Source organism: Pseudorca crassidens, chromosome 4 (assembly GCF_039906515.1).
Source record: "Pseudorca crassidens isolate mPseCra1 chromosome 4, mPseCra1.hap1, whole genome shotgun sequence".
NCBI lineage: Eukaryota > Metazoa > Chordata > Mammalia > Artiodactyla > Delphinidae > Pseudorca > Pseudorca crassidens.
In genome coordinates this window covers 108,864,677-108,890,548 of record NC_090299.1, presented here as the reverse complement: position 1 = coordinate 108,890,548, position 25,872 = coordinate 108,864,677, and the positions used below count along the sequence as shown (strand labels likewise).

Here is a 25,872-nt window from a genome sequence, read left to right as displayed (position 1 = left end):
AAATGTAGTCCCTTGATAAATTTATTTCATGTCAATATCTTTCTGGATGAAAACTAAATGTTTTAACCTATAATTCCATGGTTTTGATCCTGCTGGGTTGGCACATTATAGATGCCTACCACTTCTACATTGAAATTAAGGGAGGAAAACAGCTGTAAATTTTATGACCTAGATAAAAATCATATTCCTTTACAATCTCTTATCCTATAGCTTGATACTTTCTAGGTTCTCTGAATTGATCTAAAAAACATCTAATTTCTTCCTTACTATTTATGGATTTCTTCAATTAGCTTCAGCAGGGAAAAAAAAGACTTGAGCTGGCCCATTCTTGACATTTTTCAACTTAAATCTCAATATTCCTTCCTGTAAAGCTCTATATCTTCAACTGTCCATTGTCTTGTCTCTTCACATAAACCCAGCTTCCTACTTTGACCTACTAGAATATTTCCTAACCCCAATCCTCTCACCCATCTAAGGTACTAAGTTAAGAGGTTAGGGGCAAAAAAGAAAAAAGTGGAAGGAGATAATTGGGAATTTAAATGGAAGACTTGGGCAGACTCGTCCCTAATAACTTATTACACAGCATGCTATCAGCAGCTCTTTACTCACTCCCCACCTTCCAACACCCACGGGACTCTACAGGGGTTGGCCTTGACACTTCTGAAAGGAGTGGACCATGACCTATAGGTACAACCAAAATTTCTTTTATTATATGTTGCAATACTTCTTATGCTATTCCCTACATTGAATCATCATGACAAACAAAACATTGACCCACATTAAATTAGAAATAGCTTTAACAACAGTGGTCAATTTAATGTGTGAATTTAATTTATATATATGTTCATTTTTTACATGTTTATATATACACATATACATATACAAACTGTTCTGTTTTGGCTTTATCATAATAATTACGAATTAATCTAGTAATTTTTTAATGAACCCAAGTTCATTACAGAAAATAATAACTAAGTGATAGCAACTGAAAACCCTAAGAGAGAATTATAAAAACTGTGCAAGAAATCCTAGTCAAGAGACAAGAAATTCTACTATTTGTTTCCTCTAAGAATGCTGCAGTGAATGTCCTTGTATATATACCACTATGTACGTGAATGAGTATTTCTTTAAGTTCAAACCCTAGAAATGGTACTGCTGGGTTAAAGAGAATGTGAATTTACAATTCCAGTAGATGCTGCCAAAATGCTCTCTCTGTGAATGTTGTATCCGTTTACACCTCCACTAGCAATGTACAGGAAGGTCCCGTATATGTGGAATATTTTCCCTCAACCTGGCCAAATATTGGCCAGTAGGATAGGTGAAAAGTAATCCCAGAACTTTGCATGGAGCCCTGTCACTCTGCCTTGTAGTTGAGAGCACACTTTTCCAGGGGGTTCAGTCTGGTCCTCTGAGCCATCAGGGGGGTCTCTTTGTGTTCCTTTATGTTAATTCAAATACATATAATTTCCTCATATTCCACCTTCTGGAATAATGGAGTCAGCCCAGATCAAGTCCAAACTCCTAATCTCCATTTTTTTTTAAAGTAACAGCCGCACCACGCAGCTTGTGGGATCTCAGTTCCCCGACCAGGGACTGAACCTGGGCCACGGCAGTGAAAACCCAGAATCCTATCCACTAGGCCACCAGGGAACTCCCTCATCTCCATTTTTGATAGTAGGTATTGGAAAGTACGGTGTGCTCCTTGGAAGTCAGCCTTATGATCAAGTCATTTCTCTAAGTTCTGGTTCTAACTTCCCCAAGCCACTGCAAATGAGAGTTCAGTGTGCCTCAGAGCTCAACAAAATTATTCAAATTATGACTAGGTTTAAGACTATGTATCTTCATTTCGAGTCTTCCTATGCTTCCCCTTTATACTCCCTTAGTTCCTTGAAGATCACCAACTGAAGTTGCAGTGTCTTCATGTGCAAGGTCTCGCAGATCCTGGGTAGATTAGCAAAGCACACTGAGGGCGATCACCAAGAGCCTTGGCCTTTGGTTGTTCTAGGCTGGAACCCATTACTTAGCTGCCTCAGGAGTTAGTCCCTCTTACCAGCATTTGCTGTCTTTTAGAGTTCCATGATCATTCTCCTTCATCCATAATTTAAAGTCAGACAGGCCTGGGTTTGAATCCCAGAGGGACCACTAACAGGCCATATGATCTTGGGCTAATTTAACAACTCTAACCCTCAGTTTACTCACCAATAAAATGGAGATGACATGCTTCCTTTTCTGACTTCCGGAGAGAACAAAGATTTTTTATATATATATATATATACACATATATATATATATATTTATTTATTTATTTATTTATATATTTATATATTTATATATATACACACACCTCATCCAGTTAGAGTTAAGGCTTTATATATATATATAGTGTATATATATATATATAATTTTATATTTATATATGTGTGTGTATATATATATATATACATATAATTTAGCACAAGGGTTAGCACAAATGCAACAAATAATTATCTCCTTCTGTTACTCTCCTAGCAGAGAAGCAAAATACTATGTTAGCAGTATTTTACTTTCTTTTAAGCCTATATTTTCATAGCCTCTACAGCCCCAAACGTAGGCATTTCTTCCTTGTCTCTTATTATTGCTAAATATACAATTAAGCAAGCAAAGAAACAAAAAGAGATCCTTTTATTGCCCTTAAGACTTGGTTTTTGTTGAAATTGTTCATTTTATTTAGCTTGATTATTTTTTGCAAGGCTTCTGCTGATTCTAGACTTGGACTTATTGCTATTACTATTACAAGATGAATGTTTTAGATTCTCCCAATATTAAATGCATCATTATTATTGACTGAAAGCCTATAGCATCCAGGAAACAGTAGGGCCCCCTTTTCTGCATTAGTTAAAAAATATTTCAGACTTGGTGGTGCCACAGTGGCCAAGGCTTCCCAAGGCTGCTCTGTTCATGAGGAAGTCTGTCTACAAGGTAGAAGACAGTTGATTCCTATAACTGCTGCTGTAACCAAAATCTCTACCTCACTAATACCAATGAATTGTACTATGCCTTGAAAATTCACAAGGCAAATTAGAGCAGAACATGAAAGAGGAAGAGCATGAAGGGGCAGATGCCGTGGGAGAAGAGAAAGAGAATTTTGCTTTCAGTTTATCTGATTAGGCTGTGATAATGCCCTCTACAGACCTGTCCATCACTGCTGCACTTAGGTCAGACAAGAGTCTGACCCGAATGCCTGGGCAACAAAGGGCAAACAATGCCAAATTCAATTTTAGCTGATTTTTGACAGAAGGAAAAAATATTCTTTAAGGAGCCTGTTGAGAGCACCACATGAACCCCACATTTTTCATTTTTGACACCTTAGATCTTGTGGTAACACTTCATGGTATAAAATAGAAAGCAAAATATAGAGCGGAGGCAGACAAACATGTAAATGCTGTCTGGGTTCCCAGTTTCTGCTCCTAATCCCAGGAATTTAATCTCTTCCCTGGATCCACTTTAAAACTTTATTTCCAAAAGCAACATTTGCTCACCTAGGGAATAGATGTTTTTCTAGGGGAAAGAAACCAACTCTATTCAGGCATATTTAATTATCTTTTTTACATATGGCATATTTAATTATCTTTTTTTTAAACTGTCAGTTATTAGGAAAAAGTAAAATTATGCTCCCCAAGGCCCAGAAATCTTATACTTGTCAACAATCTAATATTCAATGGACTTCAGGCTTTTCTGCGTTATTAGTTCATTTCTGTGTCAGCTCAGATCCTCTGAGAAACAAATGCCAAAGTGGAACAAGATGTGGAAGACATGTACTGGGGGAAGCACCTGTGTAAGGAGGGAGGGAAGGAAAGAGGCCTCAGTAGGAGGAGCTTCAGCCTGCAGTATAATTCTAAGATGGTCTTGGCCAGGCCGATAGGGAGCCTCAGAGCAAAAGCCGCCTGTCATAGCAGGCATCAGACATCAGCTAGTATATATACATACACTAGCTTGGAAAAGCAAGTGATGTGGATCCACTTTGCTAATAAGATTTAAGTGGGGAGGGTGGGAGGGAGGGAGACGCAAGAAGGAAGAGACATGGGAACATATGTATATGTATAACTGATTCACTTTGTTATAAAGCAGAAACTAACACACCATTGTAAAGCAATTATACCCCAATAAAGATGCTAAAAAAAAAAAAGAAGAAGTCTTGGCCTCTTTATTTTTTTTATTTTATTTTTTATTTTTTTGCGGTACGCGGGCCTCTCTCTGTTGTGGCCTCTCCCATTGTGGAGTACAGGCTCCGGACGTGCAAGCTCAGCGGCCATGGCTCACGGGCCCAGCCGCCCCGCGGCATGCGGGATCCGCCCAGACCGGGGCACGAACCCGTGTCCCCTGCATCGGCAGGCAGACTCTCAACCACTGCGCCACCAGGGAAGCCCTTGGCCTCTTTATTGAGGGAAATTAAAGAGTCTATAGATTTTTGAAATTTTCTTCATACTAGTTCTGAATGGATGCTAATTCCTGGTGACCCAAAACACCACTGGAGATCAGTATTCAGAGAGAAGACTTATGGTACTGAGGTGATACATGAGGTTTGAGCTCAAGACTATTTTACAGGACCTACCTGTAAGGAAATGGTTATTTCCTTAGTGCTTGGGTGTATAATTGATGGTGTATAATTGATGGTCTAATCTCCACACTGGAATGTGGCAAAATGCTGTAGGAAGACCAAGTGGAAGCTCTTGGAATTCCCTCCACCCCATTCCCGACAGTCAACTGGAAGCAATACCACATCCCTAGGAGAATTGCCAAGATTCATGCCAATACCAAAGACTTAAAAGATGCAGGTGTGGCAATTCCTAACATTCCCATTTAACTTTCCTGTTTGGCCTATGCAGAAGATGTCTTCATCTTGGATAATGATTATGGATTATTGTAAACTTAATCAGGCAATGCCAATTGTAGCTGTTGTTCCCGATGTGATAACTTTACTTGAGCAGATTAAAACAAGTACCTGGCATCTGGTACACAGCTATTGATCTACTTTTTTTTCCCTTAAAACAATTCTCAAGGATCACAAACCTTTTGCTTTCTACTAACACAGGACAATAATACACCTTCACTGTCTTACCTCAGGGTTATGTCAATCCTTCTGCTCTCCATGTTGTCCCTGCCACAGTCCCCAGAGGTCTTAACCATCTTGACATCCCACAGAACATCCCACAAAACATCACATGTGTCTCCTTCATGGATGACACCATGCTAAATTACTCATCATGGGCAGAGAGTAGTAAATATTTTCATGATTATTCCCTATAGTAAGTTTCCTCTTCTGACATAACTAGTGTAGATTCTATTTTCCTGTCTGTCTCAACTCTAAATCCCACTTTCCAAAAATTATAGACCAGACGTCTAAACCAAACAAGAAATTATTGCTGGGCAAATAATTTATAGACAAAATAATAGACAAAAATAGACAAATTGACAATATATTAATGTCTATTATTTTTCCATGGAAGTCTGGGTTTCTCCATAAATGTCAGATATCTTTCATATGATTGATATAAGTATCACAGGAGATATTCAAACAAATTTCACCACTGGCTTCAAAACTCCCTTTGATGCCTTTATGTGATACTGGAGTAAATTCTGGTCCTTTGGCTAATTTCTCATTGTCTATGAAGTGAAAAGCATGTTGTGGGCTGAATTGTATCTGACTCCCATTCATATAATAAATCCCTAACTCCCAGTACTTCAGAGTACAATGGTATTTGGAAATAGGACCTTTAAAGACGTAATTAAGTTAAAATGAGGTTAGAATGGGTCCTAATCCAGTATGACTGATGTCTCATAAGAAGAGGAAATTTGTACACAGAGAGACATCAGGGATGTGCACACACACACACACACACAGAAGACCACCTGAGAACCAAGGAGAGAGACCACAGAAGGAACCACACCTGCCGACACCTTGAATGTTAGACCTCTATCCTCCAAAACTGTAAGCAAAATTTCTGTTGTTCAAACCATCCAGTCTGTGTGTGGTATTTTGTTATGGCAGCTGTGGCAAACTAATACACAGCCTACGGTGTAAAGAGGTAATATGGCTTTTAAAACTTTCAGTAGTAAGAGACAAAGATCACAAGACAAGGGTGAAAGTGTCTTTGTCTTTGTGTCTGTTTTGGTGTGTTTGTGCATCTTTGTTTCTATCTGGATCCCTACTTCCCCACTGTCTTTCCCTCTCTTGATGACTCTTTCTGGTTTTGTTTTGTTTTGTTTTGTAGGGGGCAGAGGGTTTTATTTGACCCCCTCTTTCTCCTTCCCTCCCCCAAACTCTCTTCCAATTAATTAGTTAATAGTAATGATACTTACTCTGTGTTAACCACTATTCTAAGAGCTTTACTTCTATTAACTCATTAAAACCTCACAATGAACTTACGAAGTAATTACCACCTTTTATCCCAGTCTTATACATGGGGAAATAGAGGAACAGAGAGGTTAAATAACTTGTCCAAGGCACATGGTTAGCAAGTGACAGAGTTCAGAGGTGAGCCCCAAAATTCTGACTCAAGAGCTGGTGCTCTTAATCGCTATGCTAAGCCAGATTTCACGTAAAAGAGAAGGATGCCTCTGGATATGTCCATTCCTAAATAAGCTATTTTTATTGATTTGAAGACAAATGGAGAGAGTATTTTATATCTTATACCTAAGTTAAAGTCACTTTGGAACTTATATAGCCCTCAATACTTTTCCTTGGGTAATATTAAAAAGTTGTCTCGGGGGCTTCCCTGGTGGCGCAGTGGTTGGGAGTCCGCCTGCCGATGCAGGGGACATGGGTTCGTGCCCTGGTCTGGGAGGATCCCACATGCCGCGGAGTGGCTGGGCCCATGAGCCATGGCCGCTGAGCCTGCGCGTCCGGAGCCTGTGCTCCGCAACGGGAGAGGCCACAGCAGTGAGAGGCCCGCGTACCGCAAAAAAAATAAATAAATAATAAATAAATAAATAAATAAAAGTTGTCTCTTTTTAATAATCCAGAAGAGTCATATACACACAATTTCTAAATTCAAATATAAAAATTCTAATGATAATGAGTTAGAAGTATGCCTTGATATTGTAACAAATATACAAGTTAATCACTTTAATCCTCACAGGAAACTTGTAAGTTAGAAGGAGCTGGTACATTACCCATACTTTACAGATGAGAACACAGAAGCCAGGAGACATTGAGGACAAGCTAGATTGCGAGGCCATGAGGAGGAACCTTGGATATCAACTGCAGGGCCCCCATCTCCCTTTACACCACTCTTATTGCCGCTCAGAGAAGTCAAGTATGCTGCAACCCTAGAGCCAGCATTTGTTCAACTGTCACGACATCACTTTAGCCAAAGCACAGAGAAGATGCAATGCAGTTAGAAGGAAGATTTTACAGTTTTCCGTGCCTTGGCCTGGATAGCATCGTGACTCACAAAGCGAAAAGTGGATCATGGCACCATATCTGGCTGCGTGAGAGTTTCCTCCATTGATTTTTTTTCTCCATCTACTGCTCCAACTTGATCCTGTTTAGTGAATGAGTCTGACGGAAAACCCAAGCCTGCATAAAAAGCTCCCTGCTGACGCTCTGTCACAGCCGCTCAACCTAGGCTCCCAGGAACTTGGGCAAGCGGAAGAATCCTTTGTCTTCAGACTATGACAAGAGTGGAAAAAAATCCCAACTATTTGGCTGTGTAGCATCATTGGAGCATGCCTTAATGGGGAAGGTCTAATGAGGAATGCAGCCTTTGAAAAATCGAGCTTTAACAACTCCCAGAGCATTCTCACTGTACAATTCTACACCATTATCATTAATAGGATTCAAACTACAAATCAGAGATTATGTTACTATTTTACCCAGTTTGATGGCCACGGATGCTTCTTTTCTTTACTGGTTATGTTCAAAGAGATCTTGGCCTGTTATTACAATCAAATGTGCCGGAGAAAACATGCCTATTCTTCATGGATTCTATGGTGGTAGCAGGAATAAGAGAATAAAAGAAAAGCCAATTTTAAACTACCAAATGAACCGCAGCTGCTCCAGGCCCCTTCCAATCCCCCCTTCCTCTCCTGTTATTGACCTAGTAATGGATTCATGTTCTTGAGCTTGACTCAACTTTCAGAGGGGAGCTGGGCCTAAAACCAGTTGGAATGGTTTTTGAAGGTACCCAGAGGTCCTTTCCAAACACAGGGCACAGGTTTCTGGCAGGTAAAATTCACTTATATTTCCTCCTCTATAATTTCTCCCAAAGCAATTCAAGAGCATTCACCTCCAACACTGTACTCCGTGCATGGTTAAAATGTTTCCGGTTAAAAAGAAAAAAAAAAAAAAGACAAGGAAGTCTAAAATACTTCAAAAGTGTGTGTGTGGTGGGAGATTTATACGGTCTGTGTATTATATCTCAATAAAATTGTTACTGTTTTTAAGCATATGTGTAGTTGGGAAGGGGAAAGAATGGATAAACATGACTGAATATAGAATACTGCTGATTTTAAAAGGCATCACTCAGAGTGTGGGTAATGGGAAGTTAATGCTTAATGAGGGTAGTTTCAGTTGTGGAAAATGAAAAAGTTCTGGAGATGGGTAGTGCTGATGGTCACACAATAATGTGAATGTACTTAATGCCACTGAATTGTACACTTAAAAAATGGTTAAAATGGTAAATATTACGAGTTATATATTTTACCACAATAAAAGTCATCATTTTTTTTAAATTAACAAAAACCATTACTACATCAAGACTACATGTTTATTGTAGAAACCTTAGAAAAAGAAATGAAAAAAGAGGAAAATATAAATCCCTTAAAATCCCATTATCTGGACACAACCATGTTTTAGTACTTTTGTATATATAGCCTCCAAAATTTTGTCAGAAACATATAAGTAAATAAAACTGGGGTTGTACTAGGTGTATTATTTAGCAATAATTTTGCTTCTCACTCAAAAAACAAATATATGTATATATATATCTTTCCATGCTTAGATAGATAGATTACACGTACAGTTGGCCTTTCATATCTGCAGGTTCAACCAATCATGGATCAAAAATATTAACAAAAAAGATTCCAGAAAGTTCCAAAAGGCAAAACTTGAATTTGCTGCATGCTGGCAACTATTTGCATAGTATTTACATTGTACTTATAACTATTCACATATTATTTACAGCGTATTAGGTATTACATACACCTTAGATGTACATACACCTTAGATGATTTTTTTCTTTTCTTTAGGATAAACCCAGAGTTATATAATTGTTGAGTATGCACATTTTTAAGAGTTAGTACTTGATGCCCTCCTGAAAAGACTGAACCAATTTGTATTCCCATGGAAGATGTGTGAAATTACTACCACCAAGTGCATGTTGTTACTCTTCCTCATCTTTTTCAGAATTAGAAGAATTTAAAAAGAGTTTTTAGTGAAATAAGTCAGGCAGAGAAAGACAAATACTGTATGTTTTCACATATATGTGGAATCTAAAAAGCAAAACAAATGAACAAATGTAACAAAACAGAAACAGACTCACAGATGTAGAGAAGAAACTAGTGGTTACCAGAAGGGAATGGGGGAGGGAGAGGGGGCAAAACAGGTGAAGGGGATTTTTACAAACTCCTAGGTATAAAATAAATAAGTTACAAGGGTGTAATGTACAGCACAGAGAATATAGTCAATATTTTACAATAACTTTATATGAAGTATAATCTATAAAATATTGAATTACTATTTTGTACACTCGAAACTAATATAATATTGTGAGTCAACTACACTTCAATTTTTTACAATTCTATCTCATTTAAATCTTTATTTCTTTAAATACTAAGGAGAATAAATGCTTTTCCTAGATATTCCAAAACTCCCTGTTATTCTTTTCTTGTGAATTGCATGTTCATGTCCTTTCCCAATTTAGCTTTTGTGGGGGTTTTTTCCTTATTTGTACGTAAGAGTTCTTTTATATTAAGGATCTTACCCTTATCATATCTTTTATCATATCATTTTAGCTTATGGAGCTTCTGCCATGTAAATATTTTCAATTTTTTCATAGTCAGATCTGTTACCCTTTCTTTCCCTTATAATATTTGTCTTTGGCTATCGTACTTTCCTTCCTCCAAATAATAACAATATTATCTATATTTTAAAGCGTGACATAATAAAGGCCATATATGAAAAACTCACAGATAACATCATACTCAATGGTGGAAGACTGAAAGAAAGCTTATCCTCTAAGATCAGTAATAAAATAAAGATGCCCACTTTCACTACTTCGGCATAATATTGGAAGTTTTAGCCAGAGCAAATAGGCAAGAAAAAGAAATTAAGAAACATCCAAACTGGAAATGAAGAAGCAAAATTATCTCTACTTGCAGATGACTGACCTTAGATGTAGAAAACCCCAATGGTCTCACACACACACACACAGAACTAATAAATTCATCAAAACTACAGGATACGAAATCATTGTACAAAAATTAGTTGTGTTTCTATGCCTAGCAGTGAACAATCCAAAAAGGAAATTAAGAAAACAATTCCATTTACAACAACATCAAAAAGAAAAAAATATTAGGAATAAACTTAACCAAGGAGGCAAAAGACTATACACTGAAAACTGAAAAACATTGCTCAAAGATTAAAGAAGACATAAATAAATAGAAAAACAGCCCATGTTTGTGTATTGGAAGACTTAGTCTTATTAAAATGTCAATATTACCCAAAGAGAACTATACATTCAATGCAATCCCTATCAAAATCCAAGAATTTTTTGCAGAAAAGTCCAACCTAAAATTCATGTGGAATCTCAAAGGACCCCAAATAGCCAAGAAAAGTCTTTAAAAAAACAACAAAGTTGTAGGTCTCACAGTTCTAGGTTTCAAAACTTACTACAAAGCTATAGTAATCAAAACAGTGTTGTCCTGGCATACAGACAAACATATAGACCAATGGAATAGAATAAACAGCCTAGAAATAAACTCTTACATATACACCCAAATGATTTTCTACCAGGGTGTCAGGACCATTTAATATTCAAAAGACAGTCTTGCCAATATATAGTATTGGAAAACCTGGATATTCACTTGCAAAAGAATGAAGTTGGACCCTTACTTTACACCATATACAAAAATTAACTCAAAATGGATCAAATAATTAAATGTAAGAGCTAAAACTATAAAACTCTTAGAAGATGCAAAGGAAAAGCTTCATGATATTAACTTTGGTAATGATTTCTTGGATGGGACACCTGAAGTGTATGCAACAAAAGAAAAAATTGTGTGCTTCATCAAAATTAAAAACTTTTGTGCATCAAAGGACACTATCAGCAGAGTCAAAATGCAACCCACAGAATGGGAGAAAATATTTGCAAACCATATATCTGATAAGGGATTAATATTCAGAATATATAAAGAACTCTAAAACAACAACAGCAAAACAATCCAATTTAAAAATGGGCAAACAACTTGAACAGACATTTCTCCAAAGAAGATATACAGATGGCTAACAAGCTTGTGAAAAGATACTCAACATTGTTAATCATTAGGGAATGTAATCAAAACCACAATGAGATACCACTTCACACCAGTTATGTGGGCTATTATATAAAAGAAGGAGGAGGGGAAGGAGAAGAAGAAAATAACAAGTCTTGTGAAAGAGGTGGAGAAACTTGAATCCTTTGTGCATTACTGGTGGGTAATGCAGCTGTGGAAAACAGTATGGCATTTCCTTAAAAAATTAAACATAGAAAATAAAGCATTTTTCAGTTACAAAAAAAATAAAGCATTTTTCCAGTTTCACATAGAACTACCATGTGATCCAGCAATTCCACTTCAAGGTATATACCCCCCCAAAATTGAAAGAAAGTATAATGGACTGATTGTGTCTCCCCCCACCCCCAAATTCATACCCATGCCTATATTTGGCGTTAGGAAGTGATTAAGGTTAAGTGAGATTATAAGAATGAGGACCTGGTGTGATAGAAGTAATGTCCTTATGAGAAGAGACACCAGAGAGCTCCCTCTCTACTCCATCTCTGTCTCTAAGTCAGGAAGAGAGCTTTCACCAGAAACCAAATTGGCCAGAAACTTGATCTTGGACTTCCAGCCTTCAAGGACTGTGAGAAAACAAATTTATGTAGTTTAAGCCAGCCAGTATTTTGTTATGGCAGTCCAAGCAGACTACGACAAAAGGCACTCGAGCAATATTTGTACACCTATGTTCATAGCAGCACTATTTACAATAGCCAAAAGGTGGAAACAACCCACATGTCCATCAACAGATGAATGGGTAAACAAACTACAATGGAGTATTATTCAGCCTTAAAAAGGAAGGAAATTCTGACACATGCTACAGGAAGGATGGACATTGAAGACATTAATGATAAGTGAAATAAGCCACAGAAGGACAAATACTGTATGATTCTACTTATATGAAGTACCTAGAGTAGCCAAATTTATAGAGGCAGAAAGTAGATTTGGGGGACGAGGAAAATGGGGAGCTGTTTAATGGGTACAGAGTTTCAACTTGGGAATATAAAAAATTGTGGAGATGGACGGTGGTGACTGTTGCACAACAAGGTGAATGTACTTAACGCTGCTGAAATGTACAGCTAAAAATAGTTAAAATGGAAACGTTTGTTATGCATATTTTACCATATTCAAAAAAATTTGAAGTGTGCTTGCTAAAAGAATCTAAACAATACAGAAATACATGAAGTAAGCTTAGGAAGTAAATTTATTTCATTATTTTATATGTAAACCTTTAATTCATCTGGTTTTATTTTGGTGTTAGGAATGAAGTGGATCCAGGTTTTATCTTTCCTGATCACAGTATTATTGTTAAATAATCCTTCCTCCCCCATCACCCCTACTAATTTAAAGTTTCTCTTTCATCACATACTAATTCTTATCTATGTAGTGGATCTATTTCTAAATTTTCTATTTTGTTCCATGGTGCCACTGGCCAGTCAATTTGTTCCTGCCTCACAGTTTAAAGTATCACACTTTAAGGTATAATTTATATGATATAAAATGCACAGATCTTCAGGATACAATTCAATGAGTTTTGGCAAATGCATACATACACATAGCCCATACCACTATTAAGATATAAAATATTTCAATCACCCAAAAAGAGGCTTTGTGCCTCAGTCAGTCCCCAGCCATCCCCATCACAGAAACAACCATTTTTCTGATTTCTTTCACTGATGATTCATTTTGCCTGTTCTAAAAATTCATGTAAATGGCATAATTCAATATGTACTCCCCCGTGTTCTACCTTTCTTCACTCAGCACAGTGTTTCTGTAGTTTATCCATGTTGTTGCACGTACCAGTAATTTATTCCTTTTTATGGTCGAGCAGTATTCCATTGTGCAGATGTGCCACAATTTCTTTACCCATTTCCTATTGTCAGATATTTAGATCGTTTCTAGTTTGGAGCTGTTATGAGTACAACTGTTACAAACATTCCTGTACAAGTCTTTATATAAACATACATTTTCATTTTCCTTGGAGGACCATACTTTTAAATTACTATAGCTTTATAATAAGTATTAATATTTACTACAGACATTCTTCACTCATTATTTTTATGTTTTCTTTCTTAAAATGGGCTATTTTTACATTATTCTGTCAAAACATGCCTTTGGGAATTTTTGGAATTTGATAGATTAGTTTAAGAAAAACTAACATCTTGATAACATTTAATCTTCCCATTCCAAAACATGTTACATTTTTCCATTTGGTCAGGTCTTCTTTTACGTTCCTCAATAAAGTTTTAAAATTTTTATCAAAAAGTGCTGCACATTTCTAGCTAAGTTAATTCCTAGGTAGTTTTATTTTTTTATTACTACTGAAAATTGGTACCTACCCAACCCCCCACCCCCCGCCCATTATTTTTTCTTATTATTACTACTTTTCCACAGGAGGGATCTCGGTTTCTTTTTTAAATTATCTTGTATCCAGCCACCTTACTGAATTTTTCTTCTAGTTATTCTATTATGAACTATTGTAAACATTTACTTTGCGGAGGGTTTCTTTCTCTGAAGAAAATGGAAAGAAAATTATCTCTTTCTAAAGCCCTGCTGGATTGCTTTCCAATCCTGCTTTCATTGTCACACTCCCTTATAATCAGTTATTTGACCTACCAACAACCCCAACCAGCATCTCCTTTCTTTTGTGTCGACTATAAAACTTCAGGGAAGTCAACTGTCAATAGGAAAGTGACTTATACCTTTCAAGAACACATTTTGAATTAAGTCTAGTGCATATGAGAGCTAGAGTCTATAACAGAAAAACAATAGGTTGTTGTTGATTGTTAATTACACAAGTATCCATCATCTTTTTCCATGAAGAAGCAGCCACTACACATTAGTAACAAACATGTAAACGTTCACCATAGATCCCTTGGATCTGAGACAATTTTGATCAGCAGATACTGGAATGGAGGATGATAGAAAGGACTTTTGTAGACATTTGAGAGACTCTTCTCCCACATGTTATGGGTCCCCACAAGAAGTCAGAGTGGACAGCCAGGAAAGTTACCATGGGGCAGAGAGAGCAACTGGGCATCATCCGTGGTCAAGAGGCTCCTGCTCTCAGGTGGCTCATGCCTCCCACATGGCTTCATAAAGATGGCCCTTGTAAAATGCTTCCTCACCCCTCACTCTGAAATGCTTCTTTTCCTTCTTTATAATCTAACCAGTTCAGCAGCTTACTCACCTTTATAACCTCCAAAGGGGTGAAACTTCACTGATTTCCATATCTCAATGAACACAAATTTCTCATACTCGATTGTTAGCACCCCTCCTCTTCTGCAGTATTAACATTTTTTCTGTTGCAATGTTAAATGCCTTTGTGTCCTCAAACTCCACTAAAGAATGAAATTCTATCCTCAGCAATTTAGCAAAAACTTCCATATTTTACATTACTCTGCTTTCCCAGGACACTGCACCTTTATTTCTCAAAACATGAGCAGAATTAAACAGATTTAAGACCCTGACATCTGACAACAAGGAAGGCACTCTTCCTTCAGAGAAGATCCTAGAATCCACTGCCTAGGTCCTCTGAACGTGCCATATCAGGTCTCATTTCCTAAGTTCTCTTATTTTTTTCCTCTTCTTTTTAAATTGAAATATAGTTGATTTACAATGTTGTGCTAATTTCTGCTGTACAACAAAGTGACTCAGTTATACACATATATACTTTCTTTTAATATTCTCCTAAGTTGTCTTCTGAACAACTTTTTAGATTGTCGTCATTCCCTAAATCATCAGGGCACTGCAATGTTGTTTAGAGCTTCATTTTTGTCATCTTCCTCTACTACTTTAAATTTCAGTTAATGAAATCAATACTAAATGCTGAACATGGTGAGTAATATCTATTTTGTGATTCTTCCTTATTTTCTTTCTCCTTTTTTGTTTCTTCTACTTTTTATTACCAGAATAAAAGTGGGGTTTTTTCTTTACAATTCAATGATTTTTAATATAAAGGTGTGCACTCATCACTGCCATCTACCTTCAAAACATTTCCACCACCTCAAAAAGAAACTTTGTACCATTTACTGTTACTCTCCGTTCCCATCCCTAGCCTTAGGCAACCATTAATCTCCTTTCTGTCTCTATAGATCTGCCTCTTCTGGACACCTCACATAAATGGAATTACAAAATGTGTGTTTTATTGTGTCTGGCTTCTTTAACTGAGCTTAATACTTTTTTTTTTTTAACATCTTTATTAGGGTATAATTGCTTTACAATGCTGTGTTAGTTTCTGCTTTATAACAAAGTGAATCAGTTATACATATACATATGTTCCCATATCTCTTCCCTCTTGCATCTCCCTTGAGCTTAATACTTTTGAGGTTAATCCATGTTGTAATATGTATCAGTATTCAGTTCCTTTTTATTGCTAAATAGTATTCTGTCATATGGCTAGACCATGTTTTGTTTAACCAGTTGGTGGGCATTTGGATTTTTTCCACTTCATGGCTATTGTGAACAATGCGGCTATGAACATCTGAGTATGTCTTTGTATAGACACACGTTTTCATTTCTCCTGGGTATATACTTCAAAGTATAATTGTTGGGTGATATGGTAATTCCGTATTTAAGAAACTGGCATCTGTTTTTCCAAAGTGGCTGCACTGTTTTACATTCCCACCAGCAATGTATGGAAAGGTATATTTTTAACGTCTATGAAATGACGGCATAAATAGGACAAACCGAGGAATTTTGACTAAGAAGAATGCATCTTTTACCCTGCTTGAGAGATGGGAGGTTGGGAGAGGATTCTCTCCTGTACTACTTTCTGAATCTATTTTCTGTTCCACAGGCCCCCTGGACCTAGAGTGGGCATGAATGTGCTCAGCAATCAATGCCATGGGGTTAAAATGAACATTGACTTGCCAAGACCTCGTTCATTATAATGAAATGTCCCTCCCTGTGCTCACATACACAAAAACACAATTTTTAAAAAATGCTTGTTAATTCCCACTGATGCAAAGAAGCAAATACTTATCTTCCTTTCCATCTCTTTTTTTGATAGCATATATGTTTATTGCTTGCTCTATTACTCAGAGTTCAGACTGCTATAAAAGTGCTTTAACTGAAGGAGGGAACAATGCCTTTGACATTATTATATTCAAATAAGAATGCAGAAAAGAGAAGACTGGAAGCATATTTAGTTTCCTTTGAGCTGCCAATTTCATATAGCTGACAACATGAATTACATTACATAAAATCTATTCATTATTCTAGCCATTCAAGAGCAACTTGAGGTTTAAGGCAGACTAATGGCTGTCACATGAAGCTACTGCTTGTCAGTCTTCAGTGAACTCAAGCAAAAAACAAGGAAATTGGGAACGGACAACATAGGGAGTCAAAGAATATTCATACTGTGGGGAAACCGCTCCAAAAGAAAAGAAGCTTCTTGTATTGAATTTGGCAGTGGTACAAGTTACACCAGGAAACTGCATTTCTGTGTTGAAAAGTTATTGTGTTATTTTGGGGTTGGGATGGGCTGGAAATCATTTTACTGCTTATTTAGGTGCCAAACTTCATACCATTGACAGGTTATACTGTCAAATATTCTGGACTTCAAAATATGTTGTTCATTTTTCTTCTTGTGTTATGTTTATAGAATGAATTGAGAAAGAAAATAAGCAACATAAATAAAATTCTTGAAAAGAACCTATGCACAGAGGCCCCCCACAAAAATCAGACAGAAAAAAAAAATCTTCTGTCTGTTCTGCTCATGGGGCCCCATTTTCCTTAACCACTAAGCTACATAACCTACAGAATAAAAGAACCCAAAGAACAAAAGAGAAACTGGATTCTCCTCTCAGAGGGGAGGGGAAAGTCTCTTGGTGCTTGACTGATACAGAAAAAAAGAAATAAGGATGAAAACAGTGAGACTTATCAACGAATTCAATGGAGAAAAAAGAGAAAGGCAAGCCCATCCGCAAGAGGGCAGAAGATGAAAGAGAGAATTGCAAAACATCATATCTAGGAATGAATTTCTCCTTTACTTAGCACCCAAGAAAATATTAGGTCTAAGAAAGTATGGGATTCCTCCTGCTTGAATTTCAGAGCAGAGTAGAAAGAGATCTATTGTACATTAGATTTTAGGTTCTAGCTTTCACTTAGCAAGCATCCTCTAAATGGTGGTTATCTTGGCTTGGGTTTCCCCAAGCAGACTCTGAGACGAGAATTCAAATGCAAGGAGTTTCACTGGGAAGTAAAGAAAACTGAGAGGGAAGTGGGCAAAGGAGGCAGGGAAAGGAAGGCAGTCACATTATCAAGCCAGCTACAACCGTGGGCAGCTCCAGGAGCTAGTGGAAAACATGCACCTCACTGTTATCCCATCCAACGGATGAGGGAGTTGGACTGGTCACCTTCCGACTTCACTCAGTCACGGGTGGAGGGCTGCTCCCAGAGTCATTAACCAAAGGGGAGGCAAAAGAAAGTTCATAAGTGAAGAAATGCGGATGCTGACAGTTGGAAGTCAAGCCTCTGTGCACAGCAGCGAAAGGTGAGGGAATGTGGGTGTGGCCATGCCTGGGTCAGCTTCAAGTGGTATAAAAACAACCAGGGAACAAACACCTCCCTCTTTGGGTGCAGGGACCTTGTTTGCTGTTGTTTCCCAATTCTGTCGTATTTTAGGCATTCAGTAAATAATGTGTTAACTAAATGTGTTAGTGAATGCATGAAATAGCTTTAAATCCTGGCTCCATCATTTGTGAAAAACCTCTTTGCTCATACATAAAAACAAACCTTGGGACTTCCCTGGTGGTGCAGTGGTTAAGAATCCGCCTGCCAATGCAGGGGATGCGGGTTAGAGCCCTGGTCCAGGAAGATCCCACGTGCCATGGAGCAACTAAGCCCCTGCGCCACAACTACTGAGCCTGCGCTCTAGAGCCCACGAGCCACAACTACTGAAGCCCATATGCTTAGAGCCCGTGCTCTGCAACAAGAGAAGCCACCGCAATGGGAAGCCTGTGCACCACACACAAGAGTAGCCCCAGCTCGCTACAACTAGAGAAAGCCCGTGCGCAGCAACGAAGACCCAATGCAGCCAAAGATAAATAAATAAAAATAAATAAATTTTTAAAAGACCTCATTCTACAAAATAATAAATGACATAACCTAAGATAGCACCTGACCCACAGCGGGAACTGAGTAAATGTAGTTATTATGTATCGATTTCCTTCTTTCTGCCATGCAGTCCTCCCTCCTTTATTTTGCTTTTCTCTCATAGAAAGGAAAGGTGGCTGTAGCATTTGATAGTGCCCTAGTTCAGAAATTTGAGAAATTTGCAATGTATCTTGACCCAGTGGAAGGGCCCACACCAACGGTTTCTTCTTAAAGGTCAAATTCATTGACTTACATATGTAGGGGAAGCTGTGATAGCAGTTCTTTCAAGAGAGGGCCAACACTTATTTAATTGTAAGTTTTGAGCCAAGAGCACCACTATGCAACTACGAATGCAATCCTGAAGAATGACACTAATTCTTTTAACCTGCCTACTGCTTATATTGAGGTCAATGGATGACTTTTTTTTTTTGACCTGATGCTCATCAGTAATTACTCCAAAGTGAAAATACGAAAAAAAAAAATCAAGGACTAATATGAAAGTGTCAGGTATTTTCTGCCTTCTTATTCCCCAAATTCACTCACTCTCATACTCTTTTAATGTTTTATCTCAACACTAAACATGTGTATTTCTTTCTAGAACCCAGCCAGATCTCAGGTCTGAATTCCAATAGCTCATTTCCCAGTTTCCATGAAACAAGGCCTGAAAAATGTGAACTTCTCAGAGGACTGCACACAAGAAGATAAAAGCTTAAATTACACCCGTACAACTTCCTCCATTAAAATTTATAACTTTTCAAAGGAAAAGAGTAAGTCAATTAGTTCTAGAAATCCAATCTTTCTTCTTACCTTCCAACAAATGTGTGGCTCAGGATCTAATTTAATACCCAAAGTGCTAGGCACTTAGTCCAACTAACCTGAAGAGTGCTTATTCCACTTAACTTGCCTGTGTTTTGAGATCGGTTTAAAATGTTGACATCTTTAGAGTTCTAGGATCTGTCTAAACTACATTTCCAGGAGCCAAGTAAAGGTGAGGGTTGAGGCCACTTGATGGACGCTCCTCCATGAAAGAACATTTGTTGTGCTGCTGAGCTTATAACCAGGTCTCTTCACCAAGTTGGGGGGCATGAACTTGAAGCCTCTCAGAAAATCAGTCCTCTACCAGTTTGAAACTCAAGTCTGACTGTGATTCAAATGCAGGCTTTTTCATTGACCCTGCCTGGGGTCAAACCTTTATCTTTCCTTCCTTCACCCTTTGCAGCCTTTTCCTCCTCACTTTCCCTTTCAGTGCTATATTTTATCCTCAATGTTTCTGAAAAGCACAGTGGGTTAAATGAGATAGTGCATTAGTTTCCTATTGCCGCTGTAACGAACTACCACGGACTTGGTGGCTTCAAATAACAAAAATTTATCATCTGACAGCACTGGAGGTCAGAGTCCAAAATGGGGTTTATTGGACTAAAATAAGATTTCAGCTGAGTTGTGTTCTTTTTAGAAGCTCCAGAGGGGAGTCTTTTCCTTGCCTTTTCCAGCATCTCGAGGTCACCTGCATTCCTTGGCTTGGGCCCTACATCATTCTGACATCTGCTTCCATCTCTCTCCTCTCCAACTAGTCTGATCACTATATAAACTGGATCCAGCCCCTGTTAGCTTTAAACTGGTTAGTGTTCATTTAGTCAATTAGTGTTTCTCCTGGGGTAACAGGCTTGATTTGAGGGTTAAGGTTTTATCATGGCTTAACGATGTGATGGAGTGTATCCAGCCCAAGAGGTAAGCCCTAGGGTTTAGGTTAGTGAGAGGGGGAAGTTTAAGTCAATTGAGGAGACAAGGGCGTGATAGAAAAGCAAAGGCAAAGATGATGACTGTGCATGGAGATGAAAACACAATATCTCAGCTGAAAAACAACAATCAGAGAGGTCAAATGAGACCAAGGTTAGAACCTGACAAATAAAAGATAGCAGGAAGCAGAGCCTGGGAAAGTGGGAGCAGTCCAGTTTAATTCTTGAGGTTGATATCTCAGTCACACCCCTCATTTCATGGTGCAAGTGACCTTCAAGATACCATTGAGCTGCCTGACTTTTCCACACAGTTCACACATCCCACTTCTTCCCCCAGAAATCGTGACATGGGCCGAAGTAGATGGAAGGATTCTTTGGAACTATAAAATGACAATGCAGTTTTTACTTTAAAAGGTATTTCTTAGGCTTAAAGTTTAAAAGGTCTTCGATCAGCCCCTAACTACTTTTATGACCTTAAGCAATCTTCCAGTTTCCTCATCTATAAAGTGGAATTAATAATAGAATCCGTACCTCACAGAGTTTCGTGACGCTTATGTGAACTAACATGCCAGTTACAGAGCAGGATCTCAGTAAAGTTAGTCATATTGCTACAACAAATCTTGTTGTCTTTAAGTGAAAAATAACCCAAGAGATCAACAGTTATGAGGTGGAGGGGGAGAACTTTCTCCCAACTAATTACAAAAAGAATATTTACTGTTTATTTATGCATAATTCCATAAATCACAATGAATTTTGACAGTTTTCTTTTGGAAGGCTCTGTCTTGTTGTACACCCAGGAAGTGCCTTAGAAATGTATGAGGGAGAGGAGAGACTGGCTTTAAGAGTCAGCATAGGGACTTCCCTGGTGGTCCAGTGGTAAAGAATCCGCCTTCCAATGCAGGGGACATGGGTTCGATCCCTGGTCAGGGAACTAAGATCCCACATGCTGTGGGGCAACTAAGCCCGTGTACCACAACTACTTAGCCTGCAAGCCTCAGCTAGAGAAGAGAAAAACCAGCACATCACAACTAGAGAGAAGCCAATGCACTGCAACAGAAGATCCCACGTTCCGCAACTAAGACCCGACGGAGCCAAAAAAAAAAAAAAGTCAGCACAAAAAAATCACCCAGAGTTTAATTACATGCAATTGGCCCATCCCACCATAAGTAGAGAAAGAATTGTGGTGTGATGTACCCTTCCTCACACCCTGCATTTAAGTTCAGTCCAAGGTCCTTTCTACAACCTACAAGGTCCTGTCTGATCTGACCCCTGCCCCCCTTTGCATTCGATGTCATACTGCTCTCTCTCCTGCCTACTGCTATATGCTGAAAATGTGTCCTTCCCAAAATTCATATGTTGAAACCTATACCCCCAGCGTGATGGTGTTTGGAGGTGGGGTCTTTGGGTGGTGATTAGGTCATGAGGGTGGAGCCCTCGTTAATGGGATCTGTGCCCTTATAAACGAGACCTCACAGAGCTCCCTTGCCCCTTCTACCATACGAGGACACAGGGAGAAGATGACATCTATGGACCAGGAAGTGGGCCCTCACGAGATATTGAATCTGCCAGTGCCTTGATCTTGGACTTCCCAGCCTCCAGAACTGAGAAATAAATTTCTGTTTATAAGTCACTCAGTCTATGGTATTCTGTTATAGCAGTCCAAACAGATACCTAATATACTGCAAAAACATCTTTCTTCATATTGCTGAAACATTCCAAGACCTTCCTACATCAGCCTAACTTATAAACCTCTTTTATATCTGATTTCTTATTTCTTATCCATCAGGTCTTAGCTCAGAAGTCATCTTATCGGAAAACTCTTCTCTAATCATCCTACTTAACGTAAACCCTGCTCCCCATACCTCTACCTAACCAATACTACCGTTCTGGAACTCATCATTTTTTTTTCGTAATAACCCTGAAATTACCATATACAAACATATTTTCCACCAGTCTATTTCTACTGAACTATGAGCTCCATAAGGGCAGGGAATTATCTGTTCAGGTAGCAACTATTGGCCATGATATGGAAAATTAGCCAAGTATCATCTTTGTTATGTGAGTTGCTAATGTCTGTTTGGTACCTACTACTCTCCCACCAGTCCATAACATCATGTCATAACTAAACTTCGGATGTGTTTTGTCATTTCAAAGCATTATTATATAGTTTAATCCCTTGGATACTTATAACAACTCCATTGGGTGAGAATGTTCCATTTTTATAGATGAGGACACAGATTCAGGAAAGCTAAGTTACTTGCCCACAGTCACACAGCCAGTTAAGACTATGGTAGAGATGAAATTTGTTTATTTTCACTCCAAGCCTTAGAGTGTCTGGGATGTGTATTTTGCTACACTAGACAGCTTTGCCTAAAATGAAAAGAAAAAAGATAACATAGAAATTACAACCCCGGGGACTTCCCTGGTGGCGCAGTGGATAAGACTCCACACTCCAGCTGTGACAAAGTGAGAGAGTGGCATGGACATACATACACTACCAAACATAAAATAGCTAGCTAGTGGGAAGCAGCCGCATAGCACAGGGAGATCAGCTTGGTGCTTTGTGACTGCCTGGAGGGGTGGGATAGGGAGGTTGGGAGGGAGGAATACGCGAGAGGGAAGAGATGTGGGAACATATGTATATGTATAACCGATTCACTTTGTTATGAAGCAGAAACTAACACACCATTGTAAAGCAATTATACTCCAATAAAGATGCTAAAAAAAAAAAAAAAAAAGACTCCACACTCCTAATGCAGGGGGCCTGGGTTTGATCCAGGTTTGGTCAGGGAACTAGATTCCACGTGCATGCCGCAACCAAGAGTTCACATGCCACAAATAAGGAGCCCATGTGCCGCAACTAAGGAGCTGGCGATCCACAACTAAAGAGCCTGCCTGCCGCAACTAAGACCTGGTACAACCAAATAAATAAATAAATAAATATTTTTTTTAAAAAAAAAAGCATTACTAAAAAAAAAGGAAATAAGACATATATTTTTTAAAAAAAGAAATTACAACGCTATATCAATACAGACATACCAAAGGGCATTAAATATAAAGGCTTTAGTTAGATCTTATAAATCTCTAAGGTAAAATGCAGTTCAAGATGGAGAAGGCTATAATGAATAGATGCATGAATAGCTGAGGAATGAAAAATGCAGTTGATTTAGAAAAGCCTCCTCTGAAGGCAGGAAAGAACTGTCACTTCCATTCTACAGACCGAGCCACACAAGTTCTCTTTTGTGGGGATAGTCATTAGAAGAGGGGAAGAAACAGTGCTTAGATTTAGCAGAGAGTCTTTGCCTTGTTTCGTTTCATTTTGTTGAGAAGGGCCCAGGTTGTCAGAGCATAAAAGATGGATGGACTCCTGAGATGGACCGAGTGGGAAAACAGTGACTCTGCAGCTCTTTGGATCAAGATGTTTGCTGTTTGGAAGTACATCAAAGGGAGAGACGTGGACGATTCTGTCTGTGGGTTACTTAAGATCCAGAACGTCCTTTAGGGTTTTGTTTTTTTCAAAGATTGATAGAAAGTCTCGCATTATGTGTCTCCAATCACATTGTGGGTTCACCAAAATGAGACAGACAAATACATCTTAAATTGTGTTCCCTACATAAGAGGCAGTGCCTCGGGAATCTATTACCTTTAAAAGAAAGCAGAGTTCTTACAAATGCTAAGAGCCATCTGGTACATCACCTCAGCATGCTGCTTGAATAAAAGTTAGTTCCAACAACATTGATAGGATCACAAACTTAGTTTTTATCTAAAAACACATAACCTTTAAGCAAAGTTTACATAGTTTCAAAAAGTTAAATCAAAAACACAAATTTTCTTTTCTTCCCCAATCAATTCAACAGACATTTACCAAATATTATATACGTGCAAGACATCATTAAATTGAAAATCAAACTCAACCTACTTACCTTAATTTTTTAAGCAGGGTTTTCTAGTATATACTACCCTCATCATCTTTCTAACAAAGACTTTAAAGAAGATCCCCTTTAATATTTCATTTGTCTCCCTCTTCATTAATACATCATTTTTATCATTGTTATGCATAGTTTAAGCATTGTGGATAAGAGAAAGTAAAGAAGGAAGAAAAGGAGGGAGGGAGGAAAGAAAGGCCCTCAGCTTCCAGAAGTTAGCAGCCTAACAGGGAGCTAGGAAAAGTATGAATGGCACAAGCAGAAAGCAATTAATTATTCTCTCACTAGCTGAGCTTTGCGTGCACACAGACACACAGACACACACACACACACACACAGTTTGCTATGGCAGAAACCATCTTGGCAAATAACTGAACTTTATTGTATCTCAGTTTTCTCTCTGTATAATGAGGAAGTTGGATTAGATGATTGCTGAGATTCTTTATAGCTCTAACCTCCGATAGGTCATTCAACATTTATTGAGCATTTGTTGTGTGTGAAATGGGAAGTATTTCACTAGGAGAAACGGGATATACAGCCTGAGTAAAACTCATTTGGCTTTAAAGTGATTATCATTTATTGGCCAAATGCAAACAACTACCTGTACTAGAAGATGGCACGAATAAAGGTGCTGGGAACATGAGAAGAAGGAAGACTTGATGCAAATGCAGGACAGAAGGGGATGGAAAAATGAGGGACCAAACTTATTAGTTTAAGGACAGCAGACAGATGAGGCTACCCTAGTATGAAGGGCAAGTGATGTTAAAGGAAAGAGCAAGAAAGGTAGGGAGAGAACCTCAGAAAGGACTGGCTATTTTAAAAGGTCAATAACAAGCTGATCTAGCTGGGTTCTTGGAAGGAGATGAAAAAGATGACTTTGGGATGAGCTAAACCAAACAGCCCAAGGTCTTGGGAAACGGCCTAAAAGTCAATTTCACATTGAACTCAGAAACCGGCTACCATAAACTCATAAAAGGATCCTTGTTTTAGTGCAGAAGAAATGGGTCAAGAGAGATTGTATGGCTGACGTTGGCGTGTTGAAACTGAGGATTGCTAAGAAAGCTAGAAGGTTGTAATGTGCTCAGTGTGGACAGATGGATGCAGAAAATCCAGAAATGAAGAAATCTCAACATGGTCATCCAGACGACTTAAGTATGCTCCAAAGGAGTCATTTCCTAACCTACGGGCTGTTTCTATTTCCAAGGCTTCTCACAATGTAGCAAAGCAGTTCATTTCATCTTGAAAGGGCAGGTTGATTGGGATGTTCTGGATGATTCTCTCCAGAGGAGGAATTGTGAAGAGGATTCAGGGATTATCTCGTATCACTGAGGCTAGAAAAACCCAATGAGAGAACCCACTTTAAAATCTGAGTAGTGTCAGCCACCAGGAAGACAGGGGGCATAAGTTTGAGGTTAGCCTCTGATGTCATCTAGCTAACACACCCCCTTACAGATAAAGAATGGAAAGATGGGGTTGGGATAGGGGTGGTGAGCCAAGCCTTGGTAGGGGAAGGCTGAGATTTAGATCGACAGGAAGAGGATGATGGTGTTATAGGTGGTAGAAGCAGATTCAGAAAAGGAGGGGTAATGGCGTGGAAGATG

At 38.4% G+C, this 25,872-nt stretch overlaps 1 protein-coding gene across 1 annotated transcript in view; it reads right to left on the bottom strand.

The window, feature by feature from the left end:
- The window catches only part of SHROOM3 (shroom family member 3), a 317,982-nt gene that overhangs the window by 284,632 nt on the left and 7,478 nt on the right, over positions 1-25,872 (bottom strand). The gene's annotated exons all lie outside the window — the stretch shown is intronic.